This window comes from Euprymna scolopes, chromosome 10 (genome assembly GCF_053919585.1).
Source record: "Euprymna scolopes isolate OS-2025 chromosome 10, ASM5391958v1, whole genome shotgun sequence".
Classification (NCBI taxonomy): domain Eukaryota; kingdom Metazoa; phylum Mollusca; class Cephalopoda; order Sepiida; family Sepiolidae; genus Euprymna; species Euprymna scolopes.
In genome coordinates this window covers 122,090,448-122,117,334 of record NC_136491.1, presented here as the reverse complement: position 1 = coordinate 122,117,334, position 26,887 = coordinate 122,090,448, and the positions used below count along the sequence as shown (strand labels likewise).

The window sequence follows — 26,887 nt, the reverse complement described above, 5'->3', positions numbered from 1 at the left end:
CCAGATAATCGAACCCATGATGCATAAAAAACTCACCATTCTATTGAATGTAAACTCATCTCTCTCTGCTTCAGTAGTTATATTACTGCTGCCCATTTGTTACCAATTGTTAACAATTGGTTGCTCTTATTCGGTTAAAGCATTTTAACCAATTTTAATTTAAAAAAAATATATATAATATCCAAATCATTTTATGCCCATAAATTATTTTATGCTCAGTGACAACCCCCCCCCCTCCATTTTTTTTTTAAACTTATTTTTTTCTTTTAAACTTTTAAAGGCGTCCATTTGTTCAGATTTACAATTGCTATCAGTGGTGCATCCAAGGGCAGTAATAATGGACACGATTTTACTACTACTACTACTATCAATAATGTTATTAAAGTTTGATAAATGTTAAAACTATTCTGCTTTCCAGAAAGAAAACAATATCAAAATTATCAGTTACGTTTTACGGTATGCATTATTCTGATCCTCTCCCTCCTTTTCCTCTTTTCTCCTTGATTTCTCTCCTTCCTTTCTCTCCACTTCCTCCTCCTCCTTTCTTTGCTTTTTCTCTTCCTCCTTTCCTCATTTTCTATCCTCATCCTCTTCTTGATTTCTCTTCTCCTCAATTTCTCCTCCTCCTCCTTTCTATCAATTAACCTTGAATTTAAATTGCTCATACTTGGCTCGGATCATTTTTATTCTCTTAATAACTTCTCAATATGTGCTTGAGCTTTATTAACATACTTTCATCTAATCATCTCTTGACACCTGCCCTCTCCCTAACTCTACTCCCATCCCTCTCCCTTATTTGAAGGTCTGTTGTGGCCTTTACTAGACTGGTGCTTTCTGTATGTATTACCCTGGTAAATTTTTTAAAGAAAAAGAAAAGAGATCTCCCTCCCCAAACAATGGAATTACTCACCATTAAAGCCTCTCCACCTTTTTAAGTAGGTCTTATATTACTACGCAATGACCAAATACTGCTGGCTTCCTAACATTTTATTTTTCTATAGTGGCCTTATAAACATTGTATTAGTAAAAGAAAAAGTATACTATATATATATATATATATATATATATATATATATATATATCATTAGGTGTTCTAATAATCTTTTATTCCCTAAATTTTGGAAATTTAAAGAAACTGCATTAGAATATTAATGGACAAAATGTGACTTTAAAAATCCAGAATATTCCATCTTTTTTTTTTTTAATTTTTAAATCCATTATATTTTGTTGCAAAATTTTTTTAAAAATCCAATCAAGTAATAAAATATAAAAAGCCAGAAAAACTGGATAGTACGAAACCAAAATATTCAGAAGGTGATAGAATAATTGTAAAATTGCTAATCATTATGATAAATACTCCCAAGTAAATAATTCAAAACAAAGAAAAAATGTATAAAAAAGAAGCAAAATCACTGTTTCATTCCATTTAATCCTTTGATTTTTACTTCATAATTGAAAGTATGAACTGTCCACAATGGTTCACTGATATTCTGTGATGTCTTACATACACTGTTATAATGCCAGCCAATCAAAGCAAGTGAATTGTATGTTTTTGATATTGTTAGCATTTGGAGATTGCAATCATCTAAATGTGTGGGAGACAAGAAAGGTGCCAAGTTTATCTAAAGTATTTCATATTCCTTCTTTGTTAAAAAAAAAAAAAGTAAATGTTCATCTTTATTACGGGACTTTAAGGTAATTATAATTTTTTTCAAAAACGCGCATACATTCACGTACACACATTTATTCTTTTTAGTTCTTGAATTAGCAATCAAGCAAGACCTTTTCTTTTTTTTTTTTTTTTTTTTTATTAATTCTTCACTTGGGAATACTCTTTTCTGTCTTGTAAAGCTGTGATATTCGTCTCTTTTGAAAGAGTTGAAATTGTTTAAAACTGCTTAGTTTGAACTTTTCCTAAAATAAAAGATAAAACGAAATTAAGATTGTTTTTGCTTTTGTTTCTCAATATGTTAATGAAAAGAGCTTTGCATATAGATCTTTTGGTTATATTGAAGCAGTTAGCTACCAAAATGGCCACCAAATTTTATTGATTAGTTTTATCTAATTTTACAATTGTTGAAAGTACTAATTAAAGCATCATATTTGTTTTAGAACTTTCACATGTTAGTCCAGTGTGCAAAATATCCATAATATAAAATACAATTTCTTTGGCAACATTCTATATTTGATAAGGCATGATCTTTTATTTGCAAAATATAATTAAATTTCATTAGTAATAAACTGTTTGATTTTATTTGAAAACTCCTCCAAACTTAGATAGTAGTTGCCATCCAGACTTAGGGTTAGTGGTATAATTAAGTTAACAAAATTATGATTCAAGATTAGGTAATCTTTAATGAGAATTTTTGGATATTCACAAAAATAAAAATTGCAAAATAATCTGCAAAAAATAATTTAATTCACAAAAATCAAACAAATTAATATTTGTAAAATGATCCCTAAAAATCAAAAACAAATTAATATATGTAAAATGATTTCTGAAAGTCAAAAAACAAATTAATATTTGCAAAATAAAAAAAATTAGAAAGAAATCTACAAAAATTAGACAACAAATTAACACTGAATTAATAAGTCCTTTCACTGTTTGCAAATCAGACAACTTGTTGATAAAATTTGGCAGGCATTTACAGAGCCAACCACTTCAATATAACCGATCTTAAATAGCAAGTAACATTCTTAAGAAGACAAAGCTACATCTTATTTTAAAAGATTGTAAGTAAAGCACTCATTGGTTTCACAAAATTCCTCTATTTTTCAACGATTCTTATCTAAATGTTGTTCACATTTCTGCTGCCATCACCACCACCACAAAGAGGTATGAATTTCTATGCAGATTCTTTATATTTCTCCCTCTCTCTACCTTTGTTGTTGTTAATATCAAGAATGTTGATATATATCAATAGAGGAAATGTAACTTATTTGACTTGTTTTACACTTGTAAAAGTATTATTTGTTAGCTCATGTTCAGTGTTTATCTTTGTCATACGAATACACAAGCATCGTTAATGACAGAAATAAATCATGCTGTAAATGTCTCGTAGATTAAGCACAATGATGAAGTTGACTTAAAAGAATCACTGGTGAATATGTGTATTGGTGCTAAACCATTAAGATTCATGAATGACATTCAAAAAATTAAATTAAATGTAGAAAAAACAAACAAACAAACAAAAAATGGGGTTTCAGGAGGTTCAGGAAGATGTTGGAGTCGCTAGATCTTTTGTGGGTCTTATATACAGGATGTCCCAAAACAATGTTTATATCCTTCGAATCGTTATAACTCCTTCAATTTATTGATTTTGACTTGCAAACAAAATTGATTGAAGATTAAGAATACACATTGAACACACTGACAATAAAATTAAAAAATCATAGAAAAATTAACTTTTAATGAAAGTGAAAACTACTTGGGGTAATTTCATAAAATAAATCCTAATCTGTTCTGCTGAGCACTTTTCACATCATAATGAAATGCACCTATAAATGTCCTACATTTACTCTCGTACTTGAGCACATTCTGCTTCAATTGCTACTCTTTTTCTGAAATTGTTTCTGATTTCCTGCTTTAAACCTTTACCTTTATTAAAAGATTTTGTTGATTTTAATATCAGTATTTTTTGAAAATTTTGTATTCTTACTCTTCTGCCCTTCTATTAATCTTAAGTTAAAATCAGTAAATTAGACAAGTTATAACAATTTAAGGAATATATACATTATTTTGAGACACCCTGTGTGTGTGTGTGTGTATATATATATATGCCATTACTGATCCTTAATCAAAGATGACTAAAATTTAAGAAAAGCATTATCTAAATATTATCTATATAGCAACCCGTCACTTATACTCACTAACAAAAAAAGTGTTTAAACAATTGACACAAATTCATGCCTTGAAATTAGCCAGTGACCATCATGTGTGCCTAGCATTCAAGAGAGAGAGAAAGAGGACTAACAAAAAATAACCAACAAAATAACCCTACTCTGCTAAAAATTCTTTTCTTTCCTTGCGACTTGGCATACCTCTTCACAACTGACTGATTGAACTCATAAGACTAAGCACGAATTAGACTGACAGCTACTATTGACTGCTTTGATTTGATCAAGTAAAGCCAATCAAGTGTAGGCATCAACTTACATTTGAAATAGCATTCAAATATCACTGACCTATCGGATGCTTTCATTCTTTGTCACACTTCACATAGCAGCAGTGATAACATTTTATGAAGGAACAAAACTAATTTATTTGTGGCGCTTTTATTTTTCACATGTAGGAAGAAGAAATATGATGCACACAATTTTAAATGCAAAGAATCGTTTTCAAATCTGGCCTTTAAAAAACGAATATAATAAGCTGATAAAGGTGAGATACTTAAAATTATTTTGATTTCTATTTATTCTTTTCAGTTTTTTGTTTTTTTTATGTGAAAGCTATAAACAAATGATTGAATCCTGCCGTCATTCCATTAAGATGATCATTAGATGTCTAACCATGTCAAACACTTTGATATAAAACATAACACACTGCGCACCTTTTTCATCTCTCAAAATTTAAAAAAAAAGAGAGTGATTTACCCGGTATATTTCTCTCTCAACTTGAACTTATATTTAGGATCTCAGCTAAACAAGGCTTTGATTTTTTTTTTTTTTTTTTTTTTTTTTACATCAGTCATTTGTATATCTGCTTAAACGCTTTAATTTTCTTTAATCCCAATTTTACTTTCATTTTTAAACATGTTTTCTATCTGATCGTACTTCTTGACTATTTACCTGACTTAATCTGAGATCAGTGTGATTCCTAGGTGCTGTTCTCAGATGATGCCTCATATATTTCATATTCACTCTGTCTTTGTATTAATTCCAAAGTATTTCTCTTGTTAATTAATCCACCAATTTGTGATATAGCTTGAAACTTATTATAGATTGTTTTAAACTCATTTTATTGAAAACTATGCTTGATCAAATATTCACAATATTTTTTTTACAATAAAACAACCACCTTTTGATCCAGTTCTATCTCATTCTCTCTGATCATGCTATTCTTGTTTAGTTTCATGGATATAGATTTAGGTTTGCACCATAAAATTTTTACTTTAATAAATTCACATTTGATGTTATCAATTCTTGTTGAATTATATACTAGCTGACTAATTAGCTGTTGATCCTCTTGGGCCTATGCTTTCTTTTGCCTACTCATTTTTCGCTACTCTCAAATCTAGCCTTCTTCAACAATGACTTTCATTATTTGATTTAGAATCATTTGCTTGACCTATAAACAAAATTGATTTTAAAAAAATGAACATTATTATGTGAAAGAAATATTAAACTTGGGAAAAGGAAAATCTATTGCTTATCTCTTACAGTATTCTATTTTATCAAATCTTCACCATTTTTTTTTTTTTTTTTAGTAAAAAAAAATATTTTTTAATAATTCCTTTTTAATTAAAATTTAAATAAAGATACATTAAAACTTGGGAAAGTAAAGTGAAAACAATAGTATCAGAAACGGAACTGTTTTCTAGTGTTAATATCTTGATATACGCACACATATCTTTCAAGTACTTATATACTGTTTTTGCACAATCAGTTATAAACTATTTCCTTTTAAATAGCAAACCTTTTGAGAGGTGAACATATCTGCTGTTTTCATGTTTTCATATCAAATGGGGCTGAAACTTCTTAAATGAAAAATAACAGAACCGCTTATCACATTTTAAATGTGCATGCGATAATTGAAATTATACTCGTCTTATAAACATTGACATTTCCGTTAAAATAACAAATTCCTACTATCAGTATTTGCTTTCTTCTCTACTCCATTTCATTAAACAAGATAAACAGGCACAAACCCTTCGTTACTTTTTGATCTAACCAAATTTTCTATCAAATAATTATAATAAATACTGATTGGGTACTTGCCATTTCAAGAAGAATGAAAAATAAAAGTGAAAAATAATAGGTTGACCTCCAGCAAATACACAAATTCTTATTGTTATTATCAATTGAATTTTGCTGATAGAAGTGATTTTCTGTTGAAAATTTATAGACTACGGTCATATGGAATGTCTGTGGGAGAATCAAACTGTTCTGGAGTTGTGCAATAAGACTATTTTTTGCCTGCTCTTCCCAAAGTCTTTCAAGTTTTGTTTCTTTCTCAGTAAGGCTTTTGGATACTCTGTGATAGCAGATTCTGATCTCAGATTATGCTAGGCACCATGTATATCAAATGTGTTCCTGTTTACCTATTGCATTTCTTTAGTACGATTCATGGCGGCTATCGAGTAAACTACAATATTTAATCTGTGCTATATTAGCTAAAGTACAAAAATCTGCTTTGTTTTTATGAAAGTGACCAGATGTATCTTGTAGAGAGACAATTTTCTAAGATGAGATTTATTAAAGATAATTCAAACATACTGGAGTATATGGTGGAAAATTTGGTAACTAAATTGAGAGCTTTCTACATTAGATTCACATATATCTGCAATGATAAAAATAAGATATGTAGAGGAGGCATTTTTTTTTTTTTTTTCTTTTTTCAAAGGAAAGTGAAATAGCTATTGTTACAAGAAATTGTCACATGGCATAATTGTTTTAAACTACCTATCTCGAAAAATTTAGATAATGACACTGTTCTGACCTCTCACCTGTAAAAGACATCAATTCTTTCTTGTGATAAATATTCTGAAGAGTCTTGATGCATTACCAGGTCGAATGTCGTGATTGTGTTTTGTCGAAAAATCGAAATTGACACAGACATGTGTACATCTGTTGAATTTATAGCATCTAACCCAAGTTTCGGAATGAAATCAAACCAACTTGAACTGTGCAACATAGGGCATCAATATTTTAATATACTGAGCAGAATATTTATTCAAAACTTTATACGTTTATTTTAAAAAAGATTAACCTCATAAACAACCAGAAGCCTTTAAATATTAAAAAAAAAAAATAAATAAATAAAAAATTGTTGAATTACATCAGGTTAAAAAGTTCTTTATTCATGTATCTAGTTCTGTTGATTTTCAGCTATTAAAAAAAAATCAACATATGACCCTTTCTATCATTTAATCTAAATGCAATTTCCCTCCTCCTCTTCCTCCTCTTTGGGTTTATTTTATTTGTTTTTTTTGTTCATTTTCTAGAGCAATATTGGTTATAAAAGACACTTCCATCCAGTATAGCTTTCTTAAAACATTTTCTTTTCTTTGGATTCATAAATAATTCTTGCAGATGCTTTTATCTTATTTTTTTGTTTTAACTTTTGTATGTTTCCTAATGGCAATAATAAATATTGTATAATTATTATTCATTATCATTATTTGATTTAATGACACAAACAAAACAACCTATATGGTTATACTGAAATGTGTACATCCTTTTACTCTTTTTTTCCACTTATTTTCTTTTTCTCTGTAATTCTGGCTGCACTACTATTATAGACAACATATATATTTTTTTTATAAATTTTTTGTCTCGTTAAGTTAGACCTTGTCTTCTTGTTTTTTGATAAATGCCCACATCCATTTCTTCGGATTTGTTCTTTAACACCAGCATTTCCTGCCTTGCTTAATACTAAGAAAACTTAAGGATTTAGTTTTAATGACCATAACATCATTTAACGAAAGGAAAAAATAGAAATAAGTGCTTTATAGAAAAGAAAACATTTGTTAACAAAATTGAGAGTTGGGGAAGGTGTACAAAGTTAAGAAAAATATTGCATTCCTTTTTGTTAGAATGAAAGTATTGGGCGGTTTTCCTTTTTATCACTTTATCCTCCTCGTACCCCCAGAAAGAAGAAATATTCTTTCTGCTGTTGGTATTTCCAGTCTGTGTTCCCCCTCCCGGCTGCAGCAAGGCTCAGTTTTAATCAGCAGTTATAATGACTGCAACTTTATGAAAAATCAACAACACTATGATTATATTTGTAGCCTAAACTTTGTTAAAAACAAAGCAAAACATTTTGAGAAGAATATCACTGAGTCAGTCTTTCAGAGCTCATTGGGGAGAAAGCACTTATTTCCCAAGTTAAAACTGCTCAATCTGACCTTGTAATTAAACGTGCTCCATACTGTGTTTGTATACCTTTGATGATCGTTGTTACTGTCCCTTATGCGTAATTTTGGTGTCCCCCTCATCTTCACTTTGGGTCTGTGTGTATGAGTGACTAATATGTCCACAATTGAACTTCTATTTACTTAAAATAGCTGTTCGTTTAAATTAAATCAATGAAAACAAGTAGAAAAATGCTTAAAAAGTAATGTTGAAAATCTTAATACCATTGATCGTTTTATTATTATTATTATTATTATTATTATTATTATTATTATAGTGCCAAAAATATTTCTTGGCCGAGCAAAAATTGTGTAGTGACAACATTGTAGATATCATTTGTTTTCATATTAAAAAAAAAAAATTTTAAAAAAAAAAAAAATTGCAAAGGTATTTATCGAGGATTGAGATTCTGTACAGAACGGTGTATGATATCTTTCTAAAATTGTTCCCTCCTTATTCCATGCACTGCCACCAGGGGGCAGATATAGGCAGCCATATTCCTGCTTGACTTCTTAGTTAATGCAAATTTCTGCCCCTGCTAGTTGCAAGAGTCTATCTTATATTCATGAGAAGGCCACAATCAGAATAAAAAGAAAATGAAAACAGAAAAACAAAACTATTGTATTCCTTAGGTTGATTTTGTTTAGTGACAATATTTATCTTTTAACTTTTCTTTTCCTTTTAAAATTTTAATTGAAATCTTATGAAATTATTGTTTTTATTATGAAGATTTGCAATAATGCTTTCATTTCTAACAAATATTTTATAAGATTTAAATGTAAAATAAAATTTATTCAGATTTAAAATATATACACACACAACATGCTTTTTTTAAATCTCAATTTATTATTTTCATGTAATTTACATTTGTAAAAAAACAATTTAATTGAAAGTATCAGATTACTCATGACTGCTAACATGAGTTATATGGCAATTACATGTGTGTTTGCTATCTGTTTGACTAGATAGCAGTGTTATTTGTTTTTCTGTTTGCAGTAAATAATCGAAGACATGCTTATTGTGGGGACTATTATTTTTTTCTTCTTTTTATAAAGTAAACATTCTCATATTGGATTTCCTTATAAGTTAATTCCTTTTGCAAATTGTGATTTTTTTTTAAAAACATAAATAGCTCAATCCAGTACATTAACACATATCTCTCACAATTAAAATTCACCAACATTTTAAGCAATTTTGCAGTTTGGACCCACTGATTTATTGATTTTGTATACTCAAACCTTCCCTTTTATTTTAAAAATTTTTATTTATTTTTTTTTTTTCTCAAATTTTTATGGGATTTTCTCCTTCTCGTTCCCATCCCCAATAATGAGGTGATCTCAATCCTGTTGTTGGCCAATCTCTTGAACAAGGAAATAATTTAAAAAAAAAGTTTTTCATTTTGCAATTTTTAAATTTTTATTTATTTTTTAAAGTTTCATTTCTTTGGGTTCAACAGCCGAAAAAAAAAAAAAAAAGAAGAAAATTATAAATTTTGTGTTTGATTCTTTTAAAAAAAAAAAAAAAGCAAACAAAACCTGGTGCTTGTCTGCACTTTTCTTGTGTATACAAAAAAAAAATACTAAAACTTCATTTATTCAACGAGTTATGATCACTCCCACCAATCAGCAGTGAGAAGATGACTTGGTGATGCCTTTAAAAAAAAATACAAATGATATTTAAACAAAAAAGAAAAATGAAAAAAAAAAAAATACAACTTTAAACTGTTTTGAACAAAAACTTTGCAAAACATTACAACCAATAGATTAAAAATATAAGAAATACTCTTTTATGGCTGAAAAAGAAGAAAAAAGAAAAATGCCTGATATTCAAACATTTAAAAAAGTACTGTTTTATTATTTGACAGTTTCATTTGCTTTTTTTACCCTTGGTGCATCTGTGTGCATGTGTGTGTTGTGTGACTACAACGAAATTAACAAAGGATCTATCTATGCCAAAGATTGAACTGCGACAATAAAGGCTAGCTCTTTCCTCGATTATTATATAAGAAAGAGAGACAGGAAGATGTTCTAAACATACTCATATCTGTACATAGCTGTGTGTGTATGTATGTGTGTGTGTATGTGTGTGTGTGTGCCTATTTATTAAAAAAAAATCAGACAGTTAACCTTGCCCTAGGCTTGTTTTTTAAATAGATAAAAACAAACATATTCAGCTGAAAGTTACATTTTTTTTTTTTTGTTGTCCATCTATTGCGACCACTTTCCTTTCTCAATTTGCTTCTTGTTCCACTTCACTTTCAAAATAAATCCTCATATATTCCTAATAACTTCCAGGTAAGTATGGTAATAGTCTATGCTTACTATTACATAGTCATTTGTTTACTTTTTTGTTGAAGACTTCACGAGTCCATTAAGTGTGAATCTTCAGTGTGAGTCAAAAATTATATAAACATAGAAACAAATCTTCAAAAACCTGAAAATTCTTGCTCATTCAAACTGACAATGAATTCAATAATAGCTGAAAGTTTCTTATTTATTTGATAAAATTGTTGTACAATGAACAAGAATTACACTAAAAACGTTTGCTCACTCAGTGCTAACTTGTGTTGCTTGACTCACAATTTAATAGATGATCTAACTGGATAGTGTTATCTGGCCTGATATATATCTCTAAACAGAGGCTGAAGAGAGTTCAGTAAAAGAGACTAATAAGTTCCCTTCATTTAAATTTTAAACCAACGATACTAATGTTGTTCTGATTTTCTGTAATGTGTGTGTAACGTATGATAACGCATAAAGATATGATACAGCAAACAGGCTAATCTATATTTTACTGCTAGTTTCTTTCAATAAACTAAAGATGAAATATTAATTCCTCTCACATGGACTGTTTGTTGTGATTTTTTTTCTTATATTTGGTATTTGTTTATCTTTGGTTCCATTTTATTTTTCTTATAGATGATGGCTAATTTCTCTTTATAAGCTGAACTGACACCCTCTCTCTCTCTCTCTCTCTCTCGCAAAGTTATAAAGTTTTATTATAAGCTAAAAATGACCATCTGCTTGAAAATAATTCTCTGATAGTTTCATTACTAATTCTGATAACTTCATCTCTATTGGGGAAACCTACATGCTTTTACTAAATTATCATCTATACATACATACTCATGTTTATGTATATTTATTGATGTTCTTAAGGCTTTCATATCTGTAGTTGGATTTAAAAGGCTGACAAATATTCCATATTAAACTGATGTAGCCATCTACATGGATAATCATTTTGTTTTAATTTTATTTCCTTTATCAAACAACTTTAAATAATTCTTCTCATTTGATAAACTGACATGAAACTAAACAAAATGCCTATAAAACTTCCATTCAGGATAGCGGAGATAGAATAAAGTTAAAATAATATGAATTTGGATGCAAAACAACAAGAATTCAATTTCTTGAAACTGAAAAATTAGATTTTACAAAGATAAATTTTTAAATAAAATTTGACTGAGAAAAAAAAAAGATATTTTAATTAAAAGCAAGAATATTGGGAGTATATTACTTATATTATTATTTGCTTTCACAAAATGATTTGGCATGTGTTAAGAAAATGAAGCATTTTTTTGTAGGTGGTTATTGCATTATATATATATATATATATATATATATAATGTATAACATTTTGAGAATTGTCTCATTATTACTATATGCATCTTTTATAAGCTGTGAATTGAGAAAAGAAGAAAAAAGTCTTATTACTTTATTGTTGTCCTCCTCTTCATCCTCCTTTTTCTCCTCTTCCTTCTCCTACCTCAATTGTCCAAGTTGTCCCATCAGAATACCACGAATTCTGAATGAAACTGTTAATTTTTAACTTTTTTCTTTTCTGTTAGATTGAACACCACCTTGAAGTAGCTGAAACATAAAATAAAATATTCTTAAAAAGGGTGGTAAATTATTAAATCCTTCCAAATTAAAAAAAAACAACAAAAAAACAAAAAAAACAAAATTAATGTTATAAAATTTGTATGCACACCCTTCCCTAAATGAATGAATGGGCTTTTAATTATCTTTTTGTGTATGTTATGTAAATTCACTTTTGAAGCAGTTTTTTATTTGAGTTATAGGCCTTATGAAGACAATACAAGTCTTTAAAAAAAATAAAAAATAATAATTTAAAAATAAAAATAAAAGATTTTTCCCCAAAACATATTTTCAGTATATTCAATATTTTGATTCATAGATTTTTGGTTGGATTTTTTTACCCACCAGTGACTTTTTTTTTTTTTTTTTTTTCGTGTGTGTGTGTGTGTGTGTTTTTTTTTTTAATATATATATATACAAAGAAAAGGAAAAACAAAGACGTCAATAACATTTAAAAGCTTTGATATTTCTATCATTGGTTCAAAAGAAAATACTGATATGAGCATAGTTTTCTATTTGTTGAAATAATAGCAAGATAGATATTTTGGTATTTTCATCATACATTTTACTTATTTGTTGTATTTGTCTTGGGTTTATTGCATATTTTCTTATTTTCAGAATTTGTTATTGTACAGTTTCAGACACTAACTTGACTGACATTTAATAAAACTTCCACTAATCACAATGCACACCCACAACCTCGTATTATAGCAATAGACATTACTGGAAAACAAATTGTCATTCAAAAAATTCTTTTTAATGTTCTTGAGTATTAATCATTCACATTGCAATATTGTTGTTAAATTGCTTCTGTGTTGTTTTTTTATGTTCATGTTGGATTTAAGTTGATTATCATCTCATATAAAGAAAATGACGGTTGTTTCGTTGTTTCACGATTCATCAGTATGCCTAAACATAGCGAGCACATCAATCCTCGATATTTTAAAACATGATACTACCAACCGTGACCACTTAATTTTCAGATGTCTTATCATCTGAACTAACAAACCTACTACTGGGAGTGGAGGAAAATGTATAATTTTTAATTGAATTTATTCATTTGTTTACAAATTTTATAATACTGGTAACCCAGAGGACTCAATTCTTTTATGAAAGCGTAATGTGGTATGCTAATTGGAAATTATGATTTCTTTCACCGGAGGCTCCACCCAAAAGATTGTGTCTGTGTGTATATATATCTATATATATATATATATATATATATATATATATATATATATATATATTGCATAGGTTTAGTAACAAGACTTGAATATATTGAAAACTTTTGTAATTTGTTAGTATCACTGCTGTGTTTTCTCTCTCTCTCTTTCTTTCTATTTCCAGAAAGAAATAGATATTTACTTGCCTCCCCATGAGAACAGTTAGACACAAGATTGGTTTTTAAGTTGGGGAAAATCCCAAATCTGGACACTCTGGATTGGGATACAAATAAAAATTGCTCTAGTCAAGAAGGATTCCTCCTTCACTGACTGAGGACAGAAAAGATAAAATATGGTATCAGAAGAGATATATTTTGCTCCTAGCCAAAAGGCCAAGAAATCATCTGATTGTGTAAAAAACTTCTCTGACCTAATTCCCACTCCCAGTCTCATAAGCGCCCAATCTCCTTTGCTCTTTAAACTGCTGTAGGATTTAAGTCAACAATAACACTTTTTTTTATTCTTATATTCTTGTACTGATGCTTAAAAAAAATTATATATTTTTTCCTCTGTATTGTACTTGTATCTTTACTCATTCATATGCATTCCAACTTCTTTTTATAGCAGACTCTATAAAATGTTAACAAATTTTAAAAGTAGTTCAGGTTTTAATTTTAGTCTTCTGCTGTCTTGAATTTTACTGCCTTAGAAATTTCAATGTTTCTATATTGGTTAATTATAATGATTTATGATATTTTAATTTTAGTTGGTCATCTATTCTGTTTTTGTTTGACTTTAAAAATTAAAACATCCACTTCAGAAATAATTTGCAGAAAAACCTGAGCAGAATTTGAAATATTTTATTCTTTTTCTCCTATTTTTGTGGTTCTTGGTGATCTTCAGGGATTCTATAATTTTCTTCTGCCATTTATTGGTAAACAAAAATGTCTCTTTTATCTTTTTTTTTTTTTTTTCTTGTGCAATAATCCAGCACAGAAGAAAGAATTTGTTCCTTATAAAGAAAAACTGCTATATCCAAAATAACAAATTGTTTTTGAAAACTGATGACAAGTCAATTTTTCAATTATTAGATGCCTACCCCCGCACTTTTTTTAATACTGTTCCATACCCTGCCCCGTTTTTCCTTTGTTCCATAATTCCTATCTTTCCTTATCTGCAAATTCTGTGATTGAGAGAATAGTTGATAGTGGCTGCTAAAATATCTCATACAAACTGGATTTGGGGCAAGAAAACTTATTTTTGTGATCCTCAACTAGCACTTTCTTCCATGTTTAATAAACTGATAACTGATGGACTTCCAAAATTAGATTAGGCTACCTGGTTACTTGTTTCATTTGCTTGCCTCATCATTGTTACTGCTTATGTTTTTGCTCTATTATTACACTGATGCCTTTCCTGGGAATAAACCTTCTTACCAAAATTCTTGCCCTCTGATAATGTTAGAGTTTGAGGCAATAGAGGCTAAACCAAAGCAAAATATTAGATGTCTAAAATAATGGGTAGACAAAATGAATGCTTATCCGATCATTTCTTATGAAAGATTCGTTTTCGTTATTTATTAGTTTAATAATTCTGTTTTTAATTTAATAGCAATTGTTTATCAATTTTGTTGTGTATCTATCGACACCATTGGACATCATGGAACGGGGTGTAGATTCTATAACAGAAAACGGAATTGTTGAGCTATATTCAAGTACTTTCATGTTTTTTTTTTGTGTGTTATTTATGCACTAACAACCTTATGAAAGGTATAAGCCCATGCCCTTTCTTTACAATGAATTGTATACAATAGATCTTATCATTAGAAAAGGCCAATATATGTAGAAAATGATTTGGGAGTTGATGTGTCGCTAAAATAAATTTAATACAAAAAAGAAAAAAAGTAAAATGATTACTGTATTTGTTTTAAAATATCGAATTCATAAATAGTACATATCAGTGAGTAGAGTTCAGTAAAATGGTTATAAAAACAAATATTTTTGATTATGTATACAAAAAATATCTCAAATCTTTTCTATATCTCCCTTTTATTATTAAAAATTCAGAATGAAGAGATGAATAAAAGCAAAAAAAACAAAAAAAAACAAGATAATGAGTATTGCTGGTAATGATTACTATTACCAGCACAAATTATTTTAAAGGAAATACTATTGTGAAATTAGTCAAAAACAATTTACTTTGCTTAACCTTATTTTGTCAACTACTTGTATTAAAAGTTTAATATTTAAAAAAAAAAAAAAAAAGCTTAAATGAATTTTGTAAATAGTTATGAGAATATAATAATTTCCAAAATTAAAATGGCTGAATATGGATTATTTCATTTACATATTTATGGTAAAATTGTTTAAGCTTCTTATACATATTACATTTTTATCTAACGTAGTTAGGTTACAAATTTGTAGATAAATCCAAACTGTTTTTGACAAATTCATCAATAATATTTCTTTTACATTACTGTCTGCTGCTAATAGTAACGGTCATCATATTGATTATACTAACATAACATAGATAATTATTGTTTAAAAAAAATAACAAAATGTGTATTGGAAAGCAGCCCACCATTCATCTGCTGCAGGCAAGTTTGCACATTCCCTGTGAATGTTTTAACATCCACACCTAATGGTGCTGTGAATCTCAGGGACATTCTCACACATATGAAAGTAGAGATTTGGATGAATATCTTGCCATTATTAATTAAAAAATAGTCATGACTTCAAGAATGATTATGGTAAAAATAAGGCTATTATTATATTACCATTTTCTAGTATCATCTCTTATACTTAAACAAAGTAATGCTCTATTCTAACAGATAGCCTCTTCTTTTTTTCTTCAAATAAAAGCTGTCTATGGTTCTGCAAGTTTGGGATAAGTTCTAGTAAGATTCTGATGACTACAACTACTGCTGTTCCTGCACTCTCTTTCTGTTTTCTCACCCATTTTCAATGCTGACATCGCCATCTTTTTTCTTTTAGTACAAAAGAGAGAGAAAAGGTCTCCCATACTCCAAAATTGCCACCTTTCTAATCAAAACTAGTCTTTAATCCTTCCTAATAAAAAAACAAATTTAAGGTTGGCAGTGAAGCAAGGAAATATCAAGACCTTAGAAAAACGTGTGCTCTGTTTAACAAAACAAAAACAATTAAATAAAATCGTTTTTTTTTTATATTTGAATCCTTACAAAATTAATGCACGGGTAAATATTGTGAAAAAAAACCCCCTTGTTTAGATAAACTTTTCTAATTTTCATTTTTATCGTCCCTTGCACCCATCATAAGTGTTTAACCAGTGTGATCATTTTTCTTTTCAGCTACAATGAGAAACTCCATTCAATTGCTTTATTTTAAAAAAAAAATGTTACCCTCATAAAGAAATTGTTATCCTTTATCTTTTACACCAGCAACTAATTCACCCTTTTTTTTTTTTTTAAGATCATTTCTATAATTCTCCATGATTGAGAGATAATACTTTTATGTTGTGAAACTTTTGAGATTATGATTAGTAATTTGTATTATTCGGGTAATTGTTCTCATTTTGGATTTTAGTGTCATATTTTGGTTGATTTAACCTTTTGACCTTCTTCAGGTCCATCTTGTTGAATTCTGAAATTATTATGTCGAACTTGGGGGGGAGGGTATTCCAAATTCTGTACCAATTCTTCAGTTTAACATGAAGATTCCTGAATTTGACAAGACAACCTAAAGAATGTCAGTGATTACATTAACAAAAGCAGGAGAATAACATCCAAAATGAGAACAAGAGACTGAATAATACTTTCAGTCCTCATTTAAGACATGTTAACAGAGTAATTGAATCTCTAAATGCTGGGCCTAGATATTTTGTATTGATACTTTTGACCAAGTTGACACTATGCATCATATGCAATACCATCACTTAACAAAGAGAAAACTTCAGTAGATAAAACACAGTTGTTATAAGATTGCTGGTGCATTGGCTGGAATCATCTGATTAAAATAAAACCCGATGAAATATCTTTTTTCTTATATTGAATATCACTTACACTTATGTCCAGGGATTCAGACATTTTCTGATATTATGCAAGCTCCAGCAGATCAACTGTGTCCAAATTCTACTCTGTACAATTTTGTCTAATCACTTGCTTCCAAGGTTTCCTTGGCCAGTTAAGCTTTCTGCAATCCAAAATATCCATACTTCTGCAATGGTTTATTCAGGAAGATGAACTCGCCACTTGATCGTACTCGTGTAACTGATTCATCATCATTAGAACAACCTCTATGCTGGGCAATCCTTCAATCTAATGTGTTTGGTGTGGTCAGATTTCACATTGCATATCCATCATGGATTTGTCATTGTGCTTCAGGAGGAACAAGTACGTGTTGTTGGATTTAATACCACTCGTGTATCTAAAAGAACCAAATGAGAGAAATTGTAAGTTAAGCATGATATATTTTTTGTGTCATGCCAATTAACTTATATATACTTTCAGTTTTATTCCTTAATTCCATTTTTTTGTTATCGGATTATTTCCTGATATTTTCTTGATAGACATTTGTTTTTATCGTGTTGAATTCATAATGAACATATACTCTTTCTTTTTTCCATGTAATAAAATTGACTAGGAAACAATGTCAGTTACTTTCCAAGTTTGATTTTCTCGATCACTTTTTAATGTTGATGATAAATCGAATTCTATTCATCCATAATTTTGAATGAGCTGTTACCTGCTTATTCTCCAAAGTATGTTTCGTTTTTCCATGTTATCAGCTTCAGTGCTCTTCTATGTTATATGTTGTGACCCCTGAAACATTTGTTTCATAGCTTTCTATAACATTTATTTCTTTTTGTGAGTTGTTAAAAAAACAAAAAAAATCACCCATACAAAAGTACACTAGTCTTGTGATTGAGAATATTTAGTGATGTAGTTTTCTCATTATTTATAATCTCTGGGTATAACTTTTTCTTTTCTTGGGAAAAAAAAATGTTAATTTTAAATTATGCCAACAGTTTGAAAAAAGAAAGACAAATTCTGATACGCAACAAAAATTTCTAGAATCTTGGATAACAAAAAACTGAATATTAACAAGTATAATATATATATATATATATATATGTATATATATATATATATATATATATATATATATATATATATATATTAACAAGTATAAGGGTCATAAAAGCTTATGGCAAACATTTGTGAACCCCCTCCCTCAAAAAAACAAAACTACTTGTAATGATTGAACTATTTATAAAACTTTTGTTGACATAGTGAACATAGAACATATGCAATTTATACTATGCACTGAAAGCTAACTTTATGTGCGTATATGATGTTTCATGTGAGATAAATGATACAGTTCGTGTATGTGTGCATGCTTAAATGTGATTCAGGTGTCGGCTGTGTTAGATCGAGAAATCTGGAGTATGGGTCATCGATGAAACAAAATACATTAGACGTAGTAGTTGTAGTATTATTATTAGTAGTAATACTAATTCATTATGAAAAGGTTGTTTAATTTGCGCTTATGACACCATGAATGAAATCAATTCCGGAACCTGCTGAGATTTTAGTGATGTATTTCCATCATTTTCAATTTATTTTAAAAAATCATTTTCTTATAGAATTATTAAAGTCATTATTAATATTGTTTTTTTTTGTTTTTTTTTTTCTCCCATTTCCTGGGAATTATTTTTCGTTCAAATCATTTTTCATCAGGAATGTATAAAGATTACTATTTTGTGGAAAGAAGAATCGTAATTTATTACCGGTAAAAAAAACAAACAAATTTATAAATTTGCATGCTTTGCAATACACAGACAGAAACTGGTGACCGACAAAAAGAAAGGGAAAAATTCTCATTATCAGTTGGTATTTTAATAAATAAAAATAAAAAAAATACTGCATACAACTTCCACCATCCATATTACGATCAGCAAACAAACTGACAAATTCAACACAAGTCATAGGTGATTTCTCAGATCGGTGATTTTTTTTTAATATAAAACTTATTGTACTTTGAATAAAAATAACACAAAAGACCATATCTGTTCGCAGACTGAAGAATCTAGTCTTAACTGGAGAAATAACCCCCCTTTTTTTTTTTAAATACAAATAAATTTCAAATTCCTGCCAAATATTGATTGATAGAACAAAATAATTAGCCCCTTCCCGTTCCAATAAAACAAAAACATAAGCCCTGAAACATAAACTATCAACTAATTTTAAATTATTAGTTGATGTTGAAATATATCTGCTGATATCAGACTGCATTTTAACTACCCTCCCCCTTTTTTAAACAAACAAACTTTGGTCTCTTATGTCTCAGGATGAAACCTAAAATATGCATTTTACCAGAAACATATTCGAGATGATGTAAGTCTATTAATTACCGTGCAGGTCTTGGTTGCTGTACCACTACCTGCCACAAGCCAATTTCTCATCCCTTGTCCATCTTATCATTTGATTGACAATTTGCATGGTCTGTAGTATGTTGTGTTCTTAGATCATAAAAAGTTGCAAGTTGTCAAATTGAGATTGGCTCAAGACAGTGGTCCAGACAAAACAATTTCTCAAAAAATAATTTTAAAAAAATTCTCAACAAGAATTAAGTTAACTCTCAATCAGTTTATGTACTCAGTCAATCAACACTTGTATTAAACAATAACCCTTCCTGGGGCACTGTGTTTGTCACTGAACATACTATTAAGTTCTTCTGACACTATGGGAGAGCTGATCTTTGGCATAATGAGTTAGGCAGGGTCTGGGTTCAGGAGAGCTGCTCAGTGCTGTCTACTTCACTTGTCCTGCTTACATGAGAATCACTAACTTAAAAATAAGTCTCAACTGACCCGATTGGCTAATTCTTTTAGTTTTTAACTTTGGAGACTTTATCCAGCCAAATCACTGATAGACACAACTTAACTCGTCCCATTTTGATCCTTGTTAATCAAAATTTTCTTCATTCCCTGCTTGGCTCAACCTCCAAAGACTGACGACTTAACAAATCTATTTCCCAAAACTGCATGGTCACTCCCCTCAGTATTTTTGTTATCAAAGCCGTTTTTTTTTCTATCTCTAAATTTAGATTAGTTAATAATTGGACAATCAGTTTCCTGTTAGAATTATAGTCAGAGAACTCATAAAAAACAATTCTCTTTTTATTAGTATTGATAAAGGCTAGATGCCGACCTTGAGATTTTAATTCTCTACTTTTCTAATAGCAGTCTGTCTACACTTTTTGATATATCAAAAACTTCTCAAACGAACAATCTGAGTTTTGGAGACAGAATTACATTTTCGAAAAAAAAAAAAATTGCCCTTTGAATTTGCATAGTCAGAGATTGATCTGGTCTCTGAAACAGTAGTAGCTTAGTGACTGTCTGTACACAAGTAGTTTGTTACTTTAAGGTTGTCCTATTGCTAATGTGGCTATATAACATACATTAATCACTCCTGATGGATTAGGATAGAAATGGATGATTTGTCAAAAATTTTAAATTGGTTATTGGGCATTTCTTGTTTTTGTAAAAGTTTTCAAGTTTGACCCTTTACCCAATCCCTCAAAATTCTTCATACATTTTTAAACATTATTTTCTAATATTAAAATTATATTACTGTCCCTGCTTTTAAATTGAACATGAATTTTTCTCGTGTGTATTTTGATTATTTTCTCTGTTAGTGCCATTCATCAGTGTCACAAAGATAGCTTTTATTTCATTGAAGACATTTATACAAATGTGTAGCCCCCTGCCCATCACTTTATTCTACTTCATTAAAAATAAGACAAAAAAAAACATACATTATATATTTTTCTGTTTTTCTTTCGATATGACCGACTCTTATTTTTTACTTTGTAATGGGTCTGTTCTTAGGAATTAAAAACATCATTTAAAAAGATTTAAATAAAAAAAGAAAGAAAAATATCTTAACACTGCTGTGCTAAACCTAAGCATCGCTTCCCCTGATTAATTAAAAGATTTTAAAAAATTTAAAGTTCCTCGGACTTAAATATCAATGGTGATGTTGTTTTATAAGCAACACATTAGTAAATTCAAATTTATATTGGTGCAGATTAATTTAAAAAAGAAAAGAAAGCTATTCCCACTGCATACAACGAGGGGCAACATACCACTCCCTTTCGAAAAAAGAAATGATAGTAATTAAAAAAAAAAAAAAAAAAAAAAAAACTATTCCTTAGAAAACAAATTTATAACATGAAACAAAACTTTCATGCTTGTCCATAAGTGGTTTTGGGACCCAGTGAGTGACGATGGAATATACCTCTGTAAATACTAATCTTTACCTATGCGAGATTATATATATATATATATATATATATATATATATATATATATATATAATACGCACATACATACACATACCTATTGTTGATGTTATCAATTCTTACGTTTGCATCTTAAGTGTGAATCTTTCTCACTAAAATAGACATTTATATGAAAGATGCTCACTAGTCAAACCTTGTACAGCTCTTTTCTTTTTCCCTTTCTTTTTTTACTCAACGACTTTTTCTTTTAAATTATTTATTTGTTTTAACAAAAAAAATAAAAAAATAAAAATCGCCCCCCTCTCCCTCAACCAAAAAAAAAAAAAAAAATTAACAAAATATGACTATATAATAGTATATAAATTTTTTTTATCTATAAAAAAAAAATATTTTGACATGGTGAGAAATAATTAAAAAAATTTTTTTTTTTTTTTTACTCATATCAAAACTGGCATTGCTTGTTTTTTTCTTTTCTTTTTTAATAATAGAAGAAAACGTTCCTTTTTATTTTAGTGGGCTTTCATTTTGAATTCGTATTTTAGTTTGGTATACACAATTCAGGGAATATTTTAAAAATGTATTAAAAAAAAATGACAATACCACCAATACCAAAATTTAACGACATAAATCCATACATACTCTCTCTCACACACACACACACACACACACACACACACACACACACACACACACACACACACATACTAAACAAACTATGGCTGTTTAGGTTTTAGAACAATATGTAACTCAGTGGAATGTTTCTTGCCTTTCAAAAAAAAAAAAAATGGTTGTGACTATGGCTTATTACTCGAATGCTGTATTTGTTGAGTTTCTTTGAATCTTTTTTTTTTTTTTTCCCCACCCCAACCTGCGCTTTGTTTAGTGTCGCAAACACTTGGTTAGGAAATTATGCCATTGAGCTCCTGGGCTGAGGTTTCATTTTAAACTGGTGATATCTGGGCCCCGACATCCTCATTGGAAAACTTGAAAGGGAGAGGAGGAGGTGGGGAGCTTGTCAATATTTATCACATTCCATGACAATGCTCTTCTGTCGCCAATACCTGGGCCTTCAAGTGATAATATTATAATGCTAAAGTTTTGGATTGGGAGCGAGTGGGGGTGCAATTTAGGAGATTCCAAAATGATGATGAAGTAGAAATATATTTAAAAGAAAAACACAAAAACTTAGCTTTCCCAATTCCTCTTTTATATAATATATAATCCTGAAACTGTTGGATACAATATAAATCACATCCCAATTTTACTCCCTTTCTTCTCCCTCTCCCAGTGTCCCTATAAATAAATTCTTTTCCCTCTCCCAGTATTCCTATAAAGAAATCATTGCTAAATGTCTGTAACATATCCCTAATTGCTTTTAGAATGAAAACGAAAGATATTTTTTAAAAAATGTTTTAATTAAAAAAAAAAAAAAAAAAAAAAAAAAAAAAATTTTTTTTTTTCTTAACTCAATAAAACTTTTTTTTTTTTTTTACCCCCAGCCAACAAATAAAGCTGTAATAAAATTTGCAAACAACACTTCAAAGAAAAAAATGTTTTGGGGTTTAATGACAAGCCCTTCCCCCCTACCCGCAAAATCTTTATTTATATTATTGTCGTATTCTTTTTGAATTTCTTTAAATTTCTTATATTTACCCACATAAGTGTGTATAAATAACTAGTGTTTCTGCAATATATGTGTATGTGTGTATGTGTATAAATGAAGGTATGAAAACCAACAAATAAAAGCACTAAGTGGGCTGTAGATACCAAGTAGGTATTTATTATATATGTATAGACATATCTACATTCACATAAAAAAAGCAACAAAAGATGCACTTAAAATGTGTTTAATTCATTCGGAAACAATGTCATAGTGCTATCCAAAAAATGCGACAAATATACACATACACAAATGTGCATGTATACATGTGTGCTGTTGTCTGTAGGTATGTGTGTATTAGTGCAAGAGAGACTATTCATATGTACAAAATGCATTCATTTATTTTTGTTCTTCAGTTCAGGGAATTTTTTACTTTCTGTCTCACCTGAATGTATTTGTTAGTCGTATGTTTACTTTTCTGTTTTATTCCTTATTTTATCTTTTTATTTTTTTACTTTGAATTTTTTTTTTTCACTTGTGGCCATTTTTTTTTTTTTTTTTTTTTAAACCATGCACCTCCCCTCCCATTGGAGGGATAAGGGATAGCTTTTTTGTCCGTTCCTTTTTAATTGTTTCTTAATGTAAAATACGTTTTTACCTCTTAACTTTTTTCTTTCCAGTTAGAAAAAGTCTTCCTTCTTTTATGAATCATGACAAAACACGTTAGTGCATTATATATATATATAAATAAATATATATATATCTCGTTACTCCCCGTGGTCCGACCATGCATAAGCTGGCAGCTGTCCACAGCTCCATTCTTGAGGGCAGTTGCCAGCATTATATATTTACATATCATTGTTTCTTTGAATGCTGATCTTCATTCGTGATGTACCCATACTGCCTTTTCACACATCTATATATATATATATATATAATATTATATATATAACCTTTTTCTGTAAAAAAAATTCTTGAAAAATTTGGGAAAAAAAAATAAAAAAATAAAAAAAAAATTAATTAAAAAGGAAAAAAAAATTAAAAAAGTAAAAAAATAAAATAAAAAAAAACATAAAAAAATATATATATAAAATATATCTATAAAAATTTGGATTAAAAGACCTGGTAAAAACTTCAAAACCAATTTTAACGTAGTGTTTTGACTTTTTTTTTTTTTTTTCAACCAATAGGTGCAGAGGTAGTTATTGGAGCATGTTGTCATTTTTATTTATTAACTGATAAATTTTTTGTTGTTTTCTTTAATTTTTGCGACAAAGTGAAAATAATTATACAAATATGTAAGTAATAATCCTAATTTTTCAGCTGTGAAATCTGGCTTTGAAAAGTGTTAGTTTACATGTATTTTCTTTTCTTCAATAATTCTGACAATTCTTATGTTAATGATGGAAGCATAGTTTTAGTGGAGGGCTCAGTATTGGCTACTTAAAAAAATAAATGCAAAGAAACCAGCCTGGCCAGCTACAGTGTCACGTAAATTTAAATTAAATATGTAATGTGTTTGAAAACTTGTGGGTATGAAGGCGTTGGCTGTGGACTATAAACTCAACAAACACACCAGTAATTTAAGGCATGCAAACTTGTGGTGCGTACTGCTGCTTCATTTTCTTTAAAAAAAAAAAAAAAAAAAAAAAAAAAAAAAAGGTGGGTGGGGAAAAATATAGAAAAATGAGCAAAAAATAAAGAAATGCAAACCATAGGATAAACAAAAAATGGAAGTACAGTAGCACAGAAATACAACACAAAGAATAACTTTTTTTTATTTTTAATATATCTTGTAATTGTATGTTAAAGTCTTTCAGAGTTAAAGCAAAAAACAAAAAAAAAAAGCAATGCAAACACACGAAAAACAATGTCTTCTATCAGGTGTGTTTTCAAGGGTCAACGGCTGAAAGTTCTTCCTCCCCCTCCCTAAACTCCCCTCCTTACATGTTTCCTCACTAATTTTATGTGAATGGTTATGTAGATATTAATCCTACAACCAATTCACCTTATCAGATTTCAAAATCGAAAACATAACACATTCAACCTCACACACATATATATATATATATATATATATATATAAGTTTTTTTTTTAAATCATAGGAACTATTTATGCCAGTCATGACGGAGACGAATATAAACAATTTTTAACTGTTGGAAACAAAAAAATGTCTTGAAATTTGAAATACAAAAAAAATATATTAAAACAAAAAACTCACCTTAAAAAAAAAAAAAAAAAAAAATTATAAAAATATAAAAATAAAAAAAAAATAAAAAACCAGTGATTTGCTATTTGTAATGCCATTTGAAGAATTAAATTAAAAATGCAAAGTTATTGAATGTATTCTTTTTGGATTCCGCCTGTCACTACCAAACATGTCATTGAAAATGCAGTGCGGGCCTGTGATAAACTGCAAGTCTTATATGTCCTCTTATGTGTGTGATGTTAGCATTTAAAAAAAAAAAGTTTTAAAGAAAAAAAAAATGTGCGATATTGATATAATTAAATGGAAAAAAAAAAAAAAATATATACAGAGAGAAATTCCATAAAATGTTAAATTTTTGGAACAAAACTGTTTCAAAATTTGCAATTTTTTTTAATTATCTATTTTTTTTCTTTTTAAATAAAAATAATCCAACAATTGAAGTGAAGGCAAAGAAGATAAATTAAAAAAAAAAAAAAAGATTGCGAAAATCGTGATACTCATGGGGCAGCCAATTAAACCCGATTTCGCTTAAGACAAATTTAAAAAAAAAAAAAAAAAAAAGTTGGGGGCAACGGTGAAGCCCAACAATGTATCTTTTTACTTTCTATTCTATATTCCAGCCATGAAAATATTACTTGCTATATTGTCTGTAATATCAGTGATGGCCTTAAATTGTTTGCTTTTAAAGAGAAAAAAAAAAAACAATCCAAAATATTTATATCAGAAATAAAAATGGCTTATTAATAATAAAAAAAAAAACTAAAATAAGTAACAAACAAATCTAGAACACGTAAGTAATAATTTAAAAAAAAAAAAAAAAAGCAAATAGAAGTGCTCTTTGAGGTGAATTATTTTTCTTTTTTCTTTTTTGAAGAAGAAAAATCAAATAAGATAATTTTCCCATATCTAAATTACTTATCCTGACTTCGTATGAAAGAAATGCCAACCATCTGAGAAATCATCTGCCAATATTGTTTCTTATATAAGATTAGATGCCTTTCTATCTCTTTCCCCCTATATCTCTCCCTCATTTGTATCTGTGTTTATCCTGCACAGCAAGGTCCGCGTTGGATTTGTTTATTCGTTTGTGGCAGTTGTACTCTGACAGATGAGTTGCACCTTCTGTTGCCTCTCTTTCTCAGTATTTACAATTTTTCTTTATCTTCTCATGTTTCATTGATTAGCCATCCACTATTATTACAGACAGTCCATAGCTGGCCGATTTTTTTTTCTTCTACCCCCCCCCCCCCTCCTCACTCTGATGCTTGCTGCAAGAGCGTTCTTCATTGCTGTGGATACATAGTACTACAACAATATTTTATTGCTCATTTGCAACCCGCATCATTTTCCAAAATCCACAAAATTTCTTTTTCCTTTTTTTAAATTATAGAACGACTGTACTGGAAAATGTCATGGAACAAAAAATGTAAAAAAAAATAAAAAAATAAATAAATAAAAAATTTAAAAAAAGAGAGAAAAAATGTATTAAAAAATATTTTGCCAAAGCACAGTACTACTAACTACTGTAGGATTGGGCAGCTTCTCCTCCCCTACATTTTGTTTTTCTTTCTTATTTTTTTTTTTTAATTGGTTCATTTACTAGAGAAATGCTGAAATTGTATATTGTGCTGTAGTATGCTTTGAACTTAAGGAGAATAAAGGCTTTTATCTCCCTAAA

General features: G+C 29.0%; 1 protein-coding gene across 12 annotated transcripts in view; it reads left to right on the top strand.

The window, feature by feature from the left end:
- LOC145286261 (trinucleotide repeat-containing gene 6C protein-like) overlaps nt 1-26,887 on the top strand; it is a 143,939-nt gene extending 117,052 nt beyond the window's left edge. For all 12 annotated transcript variants that reach the window (XM_080135087.1, XM_080135085.1, XM_080135093.1 and 9 more), the window contains one exon: nt 1-26,887. This exon is cut by the window's left edge and continues 4,778 nt beyond it. The gene's annotated coding sequence lies outside the window, so the exon portion shown is untranslated.